General features: G+C 32.5%; 1 long non-coding RNA gene across 1 annotated transcript in view; it reads right to left on the bottom strand.

Moving 5' to 3' along the window:
• LOC150107690 (uncharacterized) overlaps positions 1-13,084 on the bottom strand; it is a 28,686-nt gene extending 15,602 nt beyond the window's left edge. Inside the window, exons 1-3 of the long non-coding RNA XR_016548216.1 lie at positions 13,062-13,084; positions 11,147-11,286; positions 5,267-5,395 (exon numbers count right to left, since the gene is read on the bottom strand). This is a non-coding gene — a long non-coding RNA (uncharacterized LOC150107690). The remainder of the gene's footprint in view (positions 1-5,266; positions 5,396-11,146; positions 11,287-13,061) is intronic.
• Positions 13,085-14,702: the final 1,618 nt, after the last annotated feature.

The following is a 14,702-nucleotide window of genomic DNA, read 5'->3' on the forward strand; positions in this document are numbered from 1 at the left end:
AGCGGTAATTTATAAACACCTGATTTAAGACTTATAAAACAACTGTAAGCAGCATGTGGGAGTTGCTTTGGACGTTTTATAGGTCGGACCCAAGCTTCACGGTAGCTATAAAACACGAGCGATCCTCTCTTCGCCAGTAAATTACGACCCATGGGTAAGTGAATTGTGTTCGGAAATATAACAACACTTGCAGTGTTTGGCCGAGCGACAATCTTTACACGTCAAACGCGACACGTTGCGGTTTTCCTTTAAAAGCAAATGATAACCGCAACAAGAAAATGAAAGGATTAGAAGCTCTTAAAAATACGCAAATGGCTTTTAACAACAATAAGAAGAAAAGACACCAAATGTAAACGCTGTTTAAGTGGCATCTCGTTAATCGCTACATTTCACACTTTGTTACCCGGATCGATCGAGCAAGCGTAAAAGTGTAAGCTCATTGTCACAATGATCAATGGATTTTTCAGAGAAAAGAGGTTTTTCTTTCATTTTCGGAAAAGACTTAGGCACTTCACTTATTACTTGGAGAATAAAATAATGTTGTTCCAGAAGTTCTTCAATGAGCGTTATGACAGTTTGATTTAAATACTGCAGGGCAGCTAAATTGGACCAAATTAAGGTAATGCTATATTAATAAACGATTCTCGTGTTTCCTTTTGGAGATAACAGCTTTCCAAGTTACCAAATTAAATTATTATATTCATCTCACATAGTTGCTATATATATATATATATATATATATATATATATATATATATATATATATATATATATATGCACACTATGATCATTTATCTAAACATTATTTAAATATTTCAGTAATTTAAAAGTTATTTTAAATTATTTATTTATTTCATTTCTTATTTTATTAAATTGACTTATTTCCAGAACAGTTATGTTATTTTAATATTATGTATCACATGTTTTACCGATTAAAATATTTTGCAGTAACAACAGTTCACTGTCATGATTCCTTTCAGATAATTTGTTTTAAATGTTTAAATGTTGGTTCCACGAGAAAAGAACTATTTGTATGAATGTAGAATTCCAGTCTCAAAGTTCAGGGAACACTGTGTTATATGATAACAGTAAAGATATGATACGTTTTCTGAAATGATAATCTTCTTGTTTTTAATATTCAAGAATGCAATATTCAAAATGTATTTAATTTACTTGGAGAATTGAAATTAATATAGTAAAGTAAGGAAGCAAACATTGAGGTTTAATTTATTGATTGGTATTTAAGCACAGATTGGCAAATAGAATGAGTCAACATTAAACACAGAAATTTAATTATTAAAAGCAAATTTGAAATTGTTCTAATGGTATTAATTTTTCATAAAAGCGCCTTTTATTCATTGTGTGTAGCTCTTAATAACTGTAATTTTTAAATATATAATTATTTTATGCATATTTGTCTGAAGTGTTCATTGAAATTTAAGTTGAGCAAAACAAGGCATCGCAATTTTTCAGATTGTCCATAGATAGCCCACATAACTCCCTTTAGGGCTGGATTTTTTAAATAATATATTATTATAAAAATAAATGCCCTGGTTCGAATTGCCTGTGTGTAGTGAAACGTTTCACTTTTTAAGGACTTTATTTCCAAAGCGTTGATGAACCATGCAACATTTTTTCTGCATGAAAATATCTTCAATGTGCGATATCCTAGTAAAGTTTTCTGTAACTGTAAGCTGAAGTATTATTGCAGTTATTCATTGAATTTATTGCATAAACTATGATTTTTATAGAACAGAATACACGCTAAAAAAGTAGTGCTTCTAGCATTTACATCAGTAGAAAATCAAAGAAAGAATTAAATCTAAGGATAATGGAATTCCTTTATCCAGAAACGATAACAGACATTTCCTGATTCTAATCAAGTGATTCCCCATCTCTTTCCTTAAGTATTTTAGTGCTATGCTACTTAATAAAGACTTTTCTTTTCTGTCATTAATTGACTTCCGAATTAATTTTTCATATTTATCTGTAATGAGCTGTCATTACATCAGGTAATTTCGTTCAAGTTTTCGCAACCCAATCGAAATGATATTTCCTCCATTATTTTTCTGCTTGAACGTCTGTTTCACTTCAATTTTTAAAAATAAATAAATAAATAGAAAACTTTTCTGACTTCAGTATCGCTCATAGATAAATGATAATTTGTTACATTTTGGGGTAAAAAAATTATAAAGCATCCTGAATCTTAAAATACTAAAATCATAAATCCTGAAAAAGCAATAAAAATATTACAGCTGAAAGAAAAATTAGTTAGTTTTAAAACTAGAATTTTCAGTATAATATATCATTATTAATATAAAACATACACTAGCTAGCTAGGTCCCGACTTCAGAACTGAGCTTAGCCATAATATTGATAATTCTAATTACGACTCATAAATGCAATTTAAAATCTTATTGCTAATAAAGTATTTGCACAAGTGAGGGTATCAGTTTCGATTATTCTCTTGTTTTGTTACTATCAAGAAACTCTATGCCTATTCTATAGTTAAATCAACGTTCATCCAGTAACATTACATTCGTATCTGCATGCACTATCCCAGTTACTTCTTCCTATCGAAACGCAACATTTCTTGATTGATACCAATTCATTAGCTGTTTTGTATAGATTTTCTGCACTTATTCTCTTTACATACTTTTTAAACTGTCCTTAAGGCAGTTTGAGCCTGCACCACTACAGCAGAAGAGAGTAAGGCTTTGTTAAAGAGAATGCAAATAGTATTCATCCAACAAGTACAATAACATAATTAGCGAGGAGAGGTGGAGGAAGCAAGAAATGTGTGTTAATTATTATGGTTAGGGGAAGACTGAAGTACAAGGGACACATCACAAAGGCAGCGAAGATGACACAGAGGATTGCTGAAATAATGAAATGAACATAGTTATGACATTATATGGAGCAATTTGACCGAATTTAGACTGTTGTAGCAAATGTAGGTCTCTAAATTCAAGGGGAATGGAGAAACATGAGAAATATATCAAGGATAAATAGCTAAGATGATTTCAGGACTGTGGAATTTTGACTATGGGATCAGATTAAGTAACTAAGTTGCAGAGTTTGTCACATGGATGGAAAAGAGGGGAGTTGATAAAGAAATAAAGTTGGCGAGGGATTAGTTATAGATGCAAAAAATATTTTTCAACACATGGTTAGAAAGGTGGATAAAATGACAGGTCATTTATGGAAGGTTCGATCAACAGAGGAGTGAGAAGATTTTTCTCATCGCGCGGGGAATATGTCATCAGGGAATATGCTGAGAGCAACATCTGTGAATGGGTTTAAGGAGATGTATAATGCGTAACGTATGAGCCGAACAGCTTATTCTAGAAAGCTGTTACTGTCATCTGAAGTATTAAGTATAAATAATTAATTATCGTGTCAATAAACTGATGTTATATTCAGTTGTTTGATTCACATCACATCGAATGATGTGAAACTAAGGAGCATTATTCGGCTCTTCAGGAAGAACTGAGTAAGCTGAGAAAATGATTGAGGATGGCAGTTTAATGTCGCTAGATGTAAGGTTTTAAATTATGGAATCCATAGATGGGAGGCTGCATGCTTTTTAGCGTTTAATACTTTGAGCAGGATTCCAGACGATCCTGGTAGAAATTTAATTTTTTAATTGTTCTGCAATTGTTACAGGTCAATCGGGATCATTTTGTTGGGGGGGGGGGGGGCTAATATAAGATAATTAAGAGTCGGGAATATATGCTATTAAGCAATATTAAAAATCAAATTACACATTTCTTGAATATACTTTTACAAAAAAAAAAAAAAACTACTTACAATTTTTTTTGTTGTTCAGCAAAATATTTCAAAATTTTATCTAAATTTAAATTTCTTGCTTTTGGACACAATTAAGCTTAATCTTGGTTCAAGATTTATAGAGTCATTGGTCCACAGGTAGTGATAATGCACTATAGATATGCAAATTTTCATAACCGGGATTGCCATGAAATAAATAAATAAACATCATTCTTTATTATAAAGTGGTAGAGGGTCGAAATCACTCACGGAGCATGAGGGGAAACGCAGAGAACTACAAACCTGAAGATAAGTAAAACAAAAAATTAGTAAAATCAATAGCAGAGGGAATGGCAATTATTTAAAGCTGGTCTCAAGGCAGTTAAGATCCTTAGTGCATCATATTTGTCAGTTACGTGTATTTTCAAGCAGTTTGTGAGAAAATGAAATCCGAACTACCGGAAGAATTTTTTTTTAAAAAAAAGCAAAAAGAAAGCTATGTACCACGTCTGAGACTATCTAAATGAGTTTCAATTAAAAGTTCAAGAAAGATTTTCTTGCGTTCTCCAAGTTTGAAGAGAAAAATATACAAATAAATATAATTTTCGAAAAAAATAAAAAAAGTGAATTCTCGGGTGCAATTTTTTATTTTAATTCAGTTTCAACGTTAAGACTCTTAATCTGTTTTTTTAACACCTCCAGTTTATTGGGGGTGGTAAAAAACAATATATAATGCAATCTCATATACGAGGTCACATCCGTAATATAACCTAGATATAGAATTTGTTGGGCTCTAAAAACAATAAATTACACACTTGTAGTGTGCTTATCAAGCACGCTAAATGTGTTAGAATACGCCTTAAGGTGAATTTTCAAAATTCTGAACGAATAACATGAAACCAATAATTTTTTTTTAATTTATAAGTACTATAAAAAGTGCTAATAGACAAATTTATGAGATGCAAATATTTGCACACTGTCTCTCTTTATTATAATTTTCAAAGTGAACGAACATTGGCTCTTCACTTGTATGGGCGATTTCATCCCACGACTTCTACACACCTCTATCTTAAAGCTGAAGCTTCAATTCTGTCTTTATTTACAAGCGTAAACATAAAACACTAGGCTGTTTATGCCAGATTGCTCTCATTACACTGAAAAGCTACTTTAGTTACACAAACAAGACACTGCAAAAGATAAAAAAAATTACAAAAAAAAATGCAAACGGATTTAACAAATAAGTGTTTGCATACACATACAGTACATGTAAGCTAATCAGCCAAGTTTCCTTCTAGTCCACTTGGTGTTTTTATTGTTGCTGTTTTTTTTTGTTTTTTTTTTTTGCTTTGTTTTGAACGCTTTCCTGCTAGGCGGAACTGCTACTTCATTTATAAAATAAATAAATATTGAGAGCTCAAGACAGCTTAAGAGTAGTTGATCTCTTTGGCTCCCTTGAGATCCTAAGACAGATTTAGAGAGATAAGACTAAATTACTTACTAGAATTTCCTGTGCTGAGTTGTGTAATGGAAAACAAGACTTTCAAGTAATATCTCTAACTCTGAGCCAGCAGTGAACAAGGCAATATTCTTGAAGAATGTCTGGAGTCTCTGGATCGCTCGTTTGTAACTAAAAAGAAGAATATGAATCAAAGCATAGAACGAATAATTACGGATGTAAGTTTTAGGTATGTGTCATGTAGAGAAGGAGGGAGTTCATTACAAGTTTCATTTATAGATTGGTATCTACGTAAGAGTCGAATAAGATGGTCTCATGATTTAAATCGATTTGTAATGACATTTTCAAAAATCTTGTTTTTAAATCGATTATAGATAGATTTAAGGTAGTTTCCTTAATACAAATGTTATAACTATATTTAAAATTTCTTGGTGAGCTTTCTGCTATAGTTTATTTAATAAATAAACCATTTTGTAGTGTATTTTATTATCATATATATAAAATAAAAATTTTCAAATAAGATATATTTTTATTTTATATACATTGAAACTATATATCTATAATATATTTACATCTCTAATTTACAGTTGTTTATTTATTAGATTTTGTTATAGATATATTTTATTTATATTTTATTATTATAATAAGTTAATCCAAATGAGGAACATGGAACGATTCTGAAGCAGTTGCTGAAAACTATTTTATAACTTAAAAAAAAAAAAACTGTTATGCAAATGTTAAGAACCCTTCGCGAAAATTATTCTTTGATTATTGCTTCTTATCATCTTTTGACAACATAAGACCGATTTCCATCTCTTGAGCTTTGTAGCCTTCTCTCTTTTCTTTATTCCTGTGGAGGTTGACAGAAGAATTCCTCTCTCTCCGGACATTTTTTTCTGATGCTTTCTAATGTTATAGGTAACGGGCCATACATGCTTGAAACAGAATTTGGATTACTTATTTGCACAAATATTATAATTTATTTTTATAATGTGATGAAGCAATGCTACTTTGCTAGCGATTTATTATAAAACTGTTGGTTCTCCGTTGCCTTTCTTGTCGAATACTATTCGATGTTTGTAGATATGTGTGTCAATGGGCTGGTTTGTCACTTTTGAGGGAAGAGACCCAAGTTTCCAGGAGAATTAACCATTCACTTTTGTATGAGACCGGCTAACTCATCTTTGATTGAAAAGCATCCCTGATAAATGTTCTTCACGTAACGGAAGGGATTCGAACTCAGGTCGTTCCGGTCAAAGGACTCTGTCGAAATCAATTGAGCGCTCCCGTGGAAGGGTTAAATAATACGGATTCCCTGCTCTAGAGACCACACATCATATTTTCTCAAGCCACTTTATGCTTCCAATAAATGTTAAGCGTTGGAAGAAGTCATTCCCAAATATTCATGTGGCAGCGGGATTCAACCCATTGTTGTTGGTTGAAGAGAGCTGCGCTGTACTCAGCCAACCAAGTAAGCATAATCAACTTTGCATGCATGAGTTTTTATTTTGATGTGCGTGTGGTCAGAAGATATTATTATTATTATTATTATTTGGCACTACAGCCCCATGTAGGGCTTTGGCCTCCCATTTTTGGATTTCATAGCTCACTACGAGGTGGAGTCGTTACTCCCACGCTCAACTATGTGTAATTGTCTGTGAGGCGTTGTGTTCTTAAGACCGGTTTGCCTGCTTTGCGGGAGGGAAAAACCCAGATAAACTGGGGAGAAAACTCTGCAGTCCACGCCTAAGACCGGCTGACTTGGCTATGTCTGAGAAAGATCCTTAAGCTCCTCACGTCAGCGACGAGAATCGAACCCAGGACACTCCTTTCCCATGCATATGGTTGCGGAACGCGTAACCACTCGGATGAAGATATTATATAGAGATCTATTTATGCCTAACAAGTAATAATACAATTATACCAATATGAATAATTGGATAATAGCAATCTGAACGGGGAAGGATAAGTAATTTTTCTCCTTTATAAGATCCTGATACAACCTCACATGAACTATTGCGCGCAGGTTTGGTCTCCTGGTTTTCGAAGTGATATGAAGGAGGATGCTAAAGATGATTTTGAGAGGATTGTTGAATATAGATAACGAGGTTAGATTGATGTGGGATTGCAGATACTAGCAAACAGTAGAAAGAGGGGTGATATGATGAAGCCCTTTAAATTTCTGAAAGGGTCATACAGGACAATAGTGGATTGCAACTTTCATTTTATAGAAGACGGGGAAGAGAACGAGAGAGCATCCTTCGAAATCGGGAATGAGTGAGTGCAATCAGAAAAGGGATGAGAGCTACATTTTTCTCTAATAGAGCAGTGCATATTGGAATGGCTTACCTTTTGAGCTGACGATAGCAAGTAGTGTGAATGAATCTAGAATCAATGAATTGATTATTATTATTATTATTATTATTAGAAACCTCGAAGTAGTCAAGGACTTCTTGGGAGTTTGTAATATGCTATTTTTAATAATTACATAGGTTTCGAATATGTTACTTGGAACTTTGGAATATGATATGATGAGTTAGTAGTGGTACTAAAATTATATATCATTGGCACTTAAATGCTCTTTTGTAGTCTTTATGCTATTTAAGGCATATAGCGATAAATTGAAAATGAATGAAGGCATGGTTTGAACATGTTAGAACACGCATGAACTTGTCTTACCTATTGAACCAGCTCTAGGGTTTTTTTGTTGCCCAGAGTAAAACTTTAGTCGCTTCTTTTTTTGGCTTTTGCACTTCGAAATTAAAATAAAAATAGAAAATTTATATTTCATGTAGTCATTTTTATTTTAATATAATCACGATTACAAATTTGAAGATCTGATAAAAACAAGCATGCACTTGCTTTGCTGGTGCCTGGAGCTAGTGTAACATGAACAGTCTGTTAAGAGTTATGCTCAGAATCGTTCATTTCTTAAATTTATTATTATGTCACATTTAAAAGCTAATCTGCAAAACAAGGGTGAGTTACTTTTGTTATGTGTGCGATTCGTTTGGTATCGAACAGAGACACTGCTCTCATTCTCCCTGTGAGGATTGCACACTTTCAATACTCTGGTGAAATGTGGAATAGAGATAAAAAGGAATTGGACCTTCATTATTGCTGTACGTCTTTTAAAGTTAACTTGACTCAATGGATTCAAGGGCAAGGTCAGGCTGTGATTTTGGGGGTATAAATGGAGAGAATTAAAGATCATGTAAGAGATTTTTTTACTTCTTTTTAGCTAATGCATCTCGAATATCTATGGAAAACAAATATCAACATTTTTTATTGATTCTTAGTAATTCACTCTTTTAGCTCTTTTACTACATGCTCCACTGCAATATCTCGTCAATATTGACGTGAATAGGAAATCGTCGATAAAAGCATTTATGAAGTTTTCAACAGATATCATCCGATTAAACAGAAGGAATTAAAGAATCAAACGACCTTGTTTGAGATTTAAATTTATCTAAATTCGAACTGAATTCAAATCCGTCCATGGATCTGTCAACAGTGAAACTTATTAGCTCTTAGATGGAAAAAGTTTTATTTTAAGAAATAGAAACACAACATTTTCAATATTCTGAGACAAAGAATAGAATTTGTTACTACGTTGATGTAGATGGTCTTTTTAGGAAAATAAACATGACGTATTTGTCTTATTTTCCTCACCACGTGTACTGTTTATTTACGAGAGAAACAATTACAAATCACATTCAGAAATCTCAAATGTTATATTGGAATCATTCAGACGAAATACTGTGACCATAGACATCACCGGAAAATGAAGTGAGGTCACTCACTGTCCGACTGCTACCTTGTTCACCAAGTGACAACTCTCTATTGTAGCAGGCTTTGTAACGATAGCCCTCAGCAACCATTAATTTTTATCAGTACCCCCTGCCCATCGAGTGACAGCTCTGTCTTATGCAGGCTTTGCTACTCTAGCCTTCTACAGTAGTGAAACGTTGTATGCAACCAACCTTTGATTTTTTTTTAAAGAAGAACCAAGTTGGATTATCGAAGCAGTAGGATAGTTGACACAGATATTAACCTCGCCTCGCAAACATATCAAAGCTCTTGGTTTAAACAATGCTGTGATATTAAATCAGCATAAAGAAATTATTATTATTCTATCGTCCCAGATCTTCTTATATTTAAATTACTCCTTGAACATATCCTATTGATAGCGTACATAAATGTAGTATCTCAAACTTACTTATGAAAATGTTATTAAAACAGCTTCCTATATTGTTATTCCCACCCACGAAAGGCTGTAAACCTATAGTTCATTAGTGCCGTGGGTGACGTAGGAATTTTTGACTGTTTTGATATATTCCTTTTTTGTATTTTTATATAATCCGGAAAGCCTGTTCTAGAGATCAAAGATCGAACTTTTTCGAGCCTCTACCGGCTCAACGAGCCGGTTGTCTCATATCCCCCTAAAGAAAATCACAGACATCTATTATTCAGGGCGGTATTCGAATCCACAGACTGTTGATTGGAGAGAGAGAGAGAGAGGATACGCTAACCACTCCATCAATCTATCCTTCTCCTCCGTCTAAGACGGGTTGAGTCCCCTCCTAATGAGGGGTTACTGGCGTATTAATGCAGCCCGTTCACCACTCCTCTGATGCACCCCCTAAGGGATAATTTCATGACTGTATCATCCTTGTACGTTCAGGGGGGTCAGTTTGCCTGCTTGTGGGGGAAATCCTGCATCCACGCCCAAGACCAGCTAACTTGGCTCTGTCTAAGAAAGATCCTAAGCTGCTCACGTCAGCGACGGGAATCGAACCCAGGACACTCTTTCCCCAGGCATATAGTTGCGAAGCACATAGCCACTAGGCTAACTGCGCGGACCTCCATCAATCAGGTTGGCATAATAAATTCTTGAATTTATTCAATCAGTTTCTTTCAGATTAGAAATGTAGCACTTTAATGCAATAATAAAAATGCGCTGTACGTTTAAAGTTCGCAATTTGCGCTATAAAGGATTTCATAATCAGAATTTTATGCATGTGTGTGTTTTTCCATGGCCGGTTTTTAGAGATAATTCCGAGTTGTTTTATCCTTCCGGATAAAACAACTCGGAATTTTCCGAAGGGCATCGTCGAAACGGAGAGAGCCAACTTGAGCACCTTTAACACACTTCAAAATCTTTAAAAATTCAAAATGCGAACATAATTCGGATACTAAATTCAGATAGAATCCAAGTACTGATTTATCTTATGATTATGCTTATATGTTAATGTAAGCACAATTATCGGCAATTATTCAAGTTACAAGAACGGAAATTATGTCCAAAACTCCAGAAAATATATGTGGCATCATGCATTTTTACTGAACCTTCCTTTGCAATCCTGTATTCGTCTGATAGATTAATATTGATTATCTTAACGCTGCAAGTCAAATTTTATAAATTGCAATATTCGCGAGCAGGATGTCAAATAAATGTTTCATATTAATAAATAAACCAAACAAATATAAATTCAGATGCTGAATAAATATTAGAATTTCATGGTAGACGCTTTAATAAACACAAGAATAAAATCCATAAATTACTAGTCACCAGCTGCTCAATAGCTTCTGGGCGAGCATATCTTATTAGTTTCATTAATTGAATGATAAGCAGAATAGTAGATTAATATTATCAGCGGAATATCAAGCACGGTGTTTCTAATTAGAACAGGGTTTAAAATTAGCTTACAGTTTCTAAAATTAAGAGATATGTTTTGGAAAAAAAAAGAAAAAAAAAAGAAAGAAAGAAAATGGTGAGAAAGGTAAAAAGCAGTTAAAACTGCAACTGTAAGGCAATTAATTGTAAGATCACATTGAAAAAAAAAAACAAAAAAAAACGATTAATTTAAAAACAAATTTACTGCAAAGTAATAATGATAAAATCATTATAAACATACACACCAGATGAGCCTGGCTTCAAAGGACAATCCTTCAAAAATCCGCTAACGCTAGAAGAACGCATAACAGACATCCTACTCCAGCCAATAAAAAGCCTTGGTGTTGCTTCAGTCATAATTCAAAATAACCAAGACCAGCAACTGCTAATAAAAAATATTAACACAAACAAAAATAAATATAAATAAAGCATTCTAAATTATAGCTAATAAAGACAAAAATCAATAGAAATCTACGGATAAGACATTATATATATATATATATATATATATATATATATATATATATATATATATATATATATATATATATACATATTTTATGCCAAGGGTAAATATAAAGATTAGTGATCGGAGCTCATGCCACCTTTACCACGAGTTGCCCTGGTCTTGCACTACTTGTAGGATCAGCTAGACTTGCATCACATGCAGGCGCAAACTTGACTTATTTGTCTGTTTGCTTACTTGGGAAATGGAGTAAAACCAGGTTTAAAAATTGCTTGGTATTCATAACATTTATTATACCCAAGGTAAAATACTTTCTACATATATATACATATATATATATATATATATATATATATATATATATATATATATATATATATATATATATATATATATATATATATATATATATATATATATATATATATATATAATATATATATATATATATATATATATATATATATATATATATATATATATATAATATATATATATATATATATATATATATATATATATATATATATATATATATATATATAGAAAGATATATATATATATATGAGAGAGAGAGAGAGAGAGAGAAAACGACGGAAATATAATTCTTATTAACTGAACCCCTTTATTACTTGCGGTTATCAAGGTTGCAACTTCGATTGTTAATCGATGGTCGGATAAAATAATGCGTGGACACAACCTTGGATTATCTTATTAATGGCAATTAACAGCACTTGACGCATTGATTAGACACAAACTGCATGTTTAATCATATTTCAGCGTCTTGTTCGTATTCAGTAAGTTTAACTCTTTTCCGTGATTATCCTTCCTCTGATTTCTTTGAAATTTATGCTAATAGCACTCACGAAAGAGTGTAAACCTAGGGGATATTTAGAGATTGAATAAGAATTAGTTGCTCAAGGTACTGAAATCACCAAATCTGTTACTACTACCCATGTATGGATGCAGATCAAATATTATCAAATAAACTGGTCAAGTTTTTACTAAATAAATCAAACATATAAGATTTATGCGATTTTTGAATATATCTGTATGGCCAGATTAATGCAATATTTTGTATTTTCCATGAAACCAGAAAAAAAAAAAAAAAAGCTTTTGAAACGAGTTACATTCTCAAAGGTACGCTGTAGCAACCTAGATTTAAAGATTCTTCTTTATACTGAAATGACATAGAAAGAGGTAAGATTACGTTTCGTCTTAAAGCAAAAAATCAACTAACCTTTGCTTCGCTGGAATCCCCCTTTTATGATTTTCTTTTTGAGTCTTTATAGTAAAATGAAGCAAATATTTTATGTATTGCCTGTTAGTAGATGGTTATTGAATTCATTTTATCAATTAGAAATTCAATTAAAATTTAAAAGAGCTATTGAATCTTTCGCAATTACATTAACTTTTTTTTTATAATAGGGATGACATCTCAGTTGTCTTTTTTGTTATACTTATCACCGATTACACAAAAATTATTCCTTACCATGCAGCATAAACGTGTATAATTTAGAAATTCTAAACGTCATAATACCCCCCCCCCCAAAAAAAAAAGTATTCCAAATCTGTGATTCATGATACGTAAGCAATATCAGCCTTAGTAAGCAGTGGATATTTTTGAATGTATGCGTGATAATTTTTAAATTTTCTTATGAGATAAGTAAGAAATAAGCTTCTTTGCTATCTACCTATTTTTGTAGCATCACTGCCAAAATCCTCGAATCCTCAGTTTTTTTCCTCCATTTATGCCTTTTTCATATTACGATTTTAATGTTAAAAGAGCTACCAGTAAAGTATTAGCAGACGATAAGCGAACAAACCAGCTTCTACATCTCTTCGCCTAGCGGCGCTAGTGAAAATAGGCAGTAATATGTTTCGCGTCTACTGTTATGAATAAATAAATATTTATAGCTATTCCAGTGAGATTTATTCCAGTAAATAGGAAAAAATAACGTATTGGATTTCGTGCAGATTAAAATGAATGAGCTAAAAGCAATGATGAGATGTTACAAGAAATAAAATTATTTCCCAAGACGGCTCATTAATTACTCTAATATGCACAGGTTCTTTCTTATGTTAACCTTCGACAGATAACAGTTGTGTATTAGTATTATGACATCTGTATACGGTAAACAACTTTAGGAATGCGAGTTAGTCCACACTTTTTTTTTTTTTTAGTATTGGTAAAGCATGGATGTCTATTTGCTCTTCTATTTGAATTAAAACATTTAAACAAATGAGGTTTATTTTAATGCTTGTAATGCCGAGGAAAAAACGTCCTTCCCTTTATGTTAATAAAATGCCATCTGTGAACGAAGCACGGCGTTAATTACGTCATCAATTATTAACCAATAGAAATTGTGAAACATTTTGATGAAAAGGAAATCAAAAACATATCAGAATTATAAATAGTCAAAATTTTAAAGCTGAAATTAAACTTTACAACTACAAGTTAAGTAAGAAATTTTGTTTGGTTTATTAGACGTTATTACAATATTATTACGTATAAATAGATTATGAACCTACTAGTATTGCACTCTAGGGACTAGCGGCTTCGTCAGGGTGGTATATTTAAGAAAGGATTAACGAAATGAAATAAAATTCAAATAAACCGTTAGAATAGAAACAAAACAAAAGGAAATGATGTACAGCATAAGTTACAGGTGATTGTTTGAGAAGCTAATAGTTGAGAGATCTGATTAAGGTTTTCCAGACTCCCTTAATAGACACTAAGGTCTCATCTTAATCGTTATCCGGTCGATTAAGATGAGACCCATGGTTTCTGTTCAAGGAGCCATGTGAGTGAATGACTGTAGTGGATTCCTTGATTTTCCTTGTTGAATGGTATTTGTCCTAGCCTCCTTAGATCTTCAAAGATAGCATGGTGGCTGTCCCAATCAACAGTGTGATGGATTGTGGTAGAATCTATCGCAGTTGTTTTTACAAGCAAGTTTTGGAGCTGGATATGAGAAATCTCTTTTCTCTCCTTCTGCTGATATTTTCAACGAAACTTTGGGAGAAAAGAGTGAATCATTTGCAAGATGATCCAAAACTGCTAACGGGTGAAGATACGTCGAAGACATCTTTATGCTTTTGAAGTATACTGTATCCGATTAAGACAAGCACAACAACGTTCTTCATTTTCTGAGTTCGTTCCATCTAAACATTTGATTCACATTAGGATCAAAATTAGAATTTTCAGATAAACTATCTTTTTGTGATGTTATAATCTCAAAGAAAACAGAATGAGCCATTTCATTTCATTAAAGATTTTCTGTAAAGCCATTCAGGATGCTATCCTGAACAAGAAAATTTTTTTGTCAAAGCTT

This window comes from Typopeltis vanoorti, chromosome 4, assembly GCF_054136105.1.
Source record: "Typopeltis vanoorti isolate ZY-2024b chromosome 4, IOZ_Tvanoo_1.0, whole genome shotgun sequence".
NCBI classification, from domain to species: Eukaryota; Metazoa; Arthropoda; class Arachnida; order Uropygi; family Thelyphonidae; genus Typopeltis; species Typopeltis vanoorti.